Source organism: Corvus kubaryi, unplaced genomic scaffold (genome assembly GCF_017639235.1).
Source record: "Corvus kubaryi isolate FWS band 111438036 unplaced genomic scaffold, C.kubaryi_AGA036_p1.0 37337, whole genome shotgun sequence".
Classification (NCBI taxonomy): domain Eukaryota; kingdom Metazoa; phylum Chordata; class Aves; order Passeriformes; family Corvidae; genus Corvus; species Corvus kubaryi.
In genome coordinates, this window is record NW_024581110.1 from 397,818 (window position 1) to 401,026 (window position 3,209).

Here is a 3,209-nt window from a genome sequence, read left to right on the forward strand (position 1 = left end):
GGAGGATGGGGAGAGGGCAGGAACGGGCAGAGGGAGGATGGGGAGAGGGCAGGAACGGGCTAGGGAAGATCGGGACAGGGCAGGGAAGAGCCCCGCCGCTGGCCATGGTGCTGACCGGCCCCTCCGCGCCCCGAGAGCCCGCGGGGAGGGTTGGGCATCCTCCCCCCGACAGCTGAACCTGGCAGGAGGGGAAGGGCTCCATCCTGCCCTGTAATGATTATTTTTTGTTGTGGTTATGAGTTCAAAATAAGCCGCGCCTCGGCGTCCCAGCGGGGGCCGGGTTTTGCTTTAATTGCCTCTGTTTGAATCAATTTAGGCTCAATTATGCTCCTCCTTAGGTGTAATTGAGATGTTGGTGCCTATCTCTCGGAGGTGGAGGCAATCATCCGCCGAAGCGCTGCGGGACAGAGAGGCAGAGCAGCGGCTTGATCACCTCCCTAATGGCCGGTCCTGGGTGAGCTCGGGAGGAGGATTCCCGCAATCCGCTCTGCTCCTGCAGGCTCCCAGGGAGCATCGAGGCCCCTAAACCGGTTAGGAAGCTCCAGACGTTGGCACTACCTGGATTACAAAGCTCGTCATGGAGGTGTGTGCCAGGCCCTGGAGAGGACAAACAGAGGAGCCCTTGCCACCAGAAGGCTCCAAACTTCAAGCTCCACACTACAAACATTATCGGGAGCTGGTTTTCTTGGGCAAGGTTTCCTACATGGGTGGGACAGGCAATTATGCCAAATCTCCAAGCTGGAATATCCATCTCCCATCAGGTTGTCCTCAAGCTGTAGGTCCAGGTCTTCTGCTTGGCCACAAAACGAAAATTTAGTGCTAATACACGAGGAAGAGATAAATTTTCACTGTTTTAGCAACAGTTTTAAGATTTTTTTTTTTTTTTAGAACTAACAAGAGAAGAAAAAAAGTGAATCGAGTTTGGGTTTTTTGGGGTGGTGGTGGTGTTTATTGGGTTGGCCTGCTGGGTTTTTTGTCTGCAAGAGGCCAATTCACTGTCGTTTTCCTGCATTGCTTGGATCTAAGGTAAGGCTCATCAGAAAGCAAAAGGCTGACTCTGAGACCTCTGCCTCATTCTTTGTCACAATTAGACAACTGGTCAGCAGAGGGATTTGTCAGAGGTTTAAAAAAAGAGAAGAAAGCATTTCTTCACTTTTGACTGACCTTCAGGAGGTTCATGTTTTTGCCTTCAAATATGGCACAAACCCAGCACTTACATCTTGTTCTTTTAGTAATGCACCGGCTGTTCCTCATCCCCAATCCCCACAAAAATGGAAAAATATGGAGTGGAGGAGTATTGCTGAGAAGTGTCACTGGTGAGTAGTGGTTCTTTTGTAAAGGATGGTTGTGGCTTTTCGAACAACCCTATTTTCCACTTAAAAAAAAAAAAAAGGAAAGGAAAAATATTCTATAGAAGTTTTAAACCCAAGGATTTTGTTTGCAGGTCTCAGCAGGTAGTTCTTGGCTGTGAAGCACCACAAGTGCCTTCCTCATCCAGAGAGGAGTGCTGGTGATGGGAGGCTGGGCTGGCCTTTCCCTCCTTCCTCCCACAGGGATTGTTCTCCCGTCATCCAGTTCCCAGGAACGTGAAGAAGCAGCGAGGATTGATGAACATTCCATGAGCAGCAGCGCTGAGGAGAGGCCAAACACTCTGGTGTCCTTAGGCTGTGGCCCTAAGGACCACTTGGACCACCCAGCCCCACAGGATGGTCCTGGCCCTACCTGGGGGTTCCACCAAGGCACCCCCAGCCAGCTCCTGCAATGCCTTTGTAGCCTCGAGCTGCTGCTGCCTCTGCCTTCCGTGGGCTGCCAGCAACTGGGGCAGCCTGGGCCAGGTCTGCACTGGGCCAGAAGTTCATGGAATCATGGAATGGTTTGGCTTGGAAGTGTCCTCTGAAGGCCACCTAGACCAACCCTCAGGTTGCTGAGAGCCCCATCTAACGTGACCATGAGTGTTTCCGGGGATGGAGCATCCACAACCAGTCCAGAGCTTCATCCCCTTCAGCATGAAGCAGCTCTTCCTTCTATCTCTCCTGAATCTCCCCTCTTTTAGGTTAAAACCACGACCCCTTGTCCTGTTGCTGTAGGCCCTGACAAGAAGTTTGCTCCAGCTCTCTTGGAGCCCCCTGAGGCACCAGAAGGGCTCTGAGGTCTCCTTTTCTTCTCCAGGCTGAACAAACCCGGTTCTTGCAGAATTTTCCATGGGAGGGTTGCTCCAGCCTTCGGAGCACGTTTGTGGCTGCTCCAACAGGTCCCTGCCTTATTCCTTCGGGAGCCGGCGATCCCGATTCACACCCGCCACGTGCTGGATCCTTCTCTTCCAGCCCAAGGCTGAAATAAGCCGGGTTGGCAGCGCACGGAGCACCCACGCAGGGCCCGCAGCGCCCTCCCCGCCCCGCACCGAGGCGGCTGCTGCTGCCTTTGAGCCGCTGGCAGGGCCTGGGCGCAGCCCTGATTAGATCGCTGTCACCACGGAACAGGAAGGTTAATTGCCATTCTCTTTGTGTGCCGCTCGGAGAGGAGACCAATTTCAGCTCAGTAGCAACAAAGTGTTGCCTGCTTGCTTTGGAGGGGGGCAGGGGGAGAGCAAAGAAAGTGGAGGGCAGGGAGGGAGGGGAAGGAGGGAGGGAGGGAGAGGGGGGTGTTGGACAAGCGGGCGGGATTGTGCGTGGACTTTGAGCATAGCTGTGTCTTGTCTGGTCTAGCAAAAGAGAAGTGCTTAACAAGTATTAAGAGACACAAATAATTCTCCTTTTCTCCTCTCGCCCATTCTTTTCTCTCTTTCTCTTTGCTTGTAAATCCTGCTTATCGCATCTGAATAGCAGAATGGTTTCACACCGGACCTTTAATCTGGCCCAGAGCAGCCCCCAGAGGGGCAAAGTGGCTGAGGATTACCTTTTATTTTATTTGATTTTTTTTTTTAGCTTTCTTCCACTCCTCCCCTCCCTTGTGGTGGTGTGGGTTTTTTTTTTCTTCTTTCCTCTTGCTCTGCATTTGTTCTTGGAAGGAGTGAGGAGCAAAGGCTTAAGGGGGGGAAGGGGAAAAAAGAAGTGTGTAGGGGGTGTTACAAACTTAAGGGGATCTGGATCTATTCAGAGCGACTTGTCCATAGCCTTGCTGCTTTTGTTCGCCTGCCATTCTTTAGCTGATTTCTTCACTCTGGTAAAAGCGCTTTAATTCCCTTGTAGATACCGAGAATCCCTCCTTCT

At 52.2% G+C, this 3,209-nt stretch overlaps 1 long non-coding RNA gene across 1 annotated transcript in view; it reads left to right on the forward strand.

The window, feature by feature from the left end:
- LOC121666071 overlaps positions 1-2,965 on the forward strand; it is a 3,991-nt gene extending 1,026 nt beyond the window's left edge. The window contains exons 2-3 of the long non-coding RNA XR_006016564.1: positions 339-1,316; positions 1,445-2,965. This is a non-coding gene — a long non-coding RNA (uncharacterized LOC121666071). The remainder of the gene's footprint in view (positions 1-338; positions 1,317-1,444) is intronic.
- Positions 2,966-3,209: the final 244 nt, after the last annotated feature.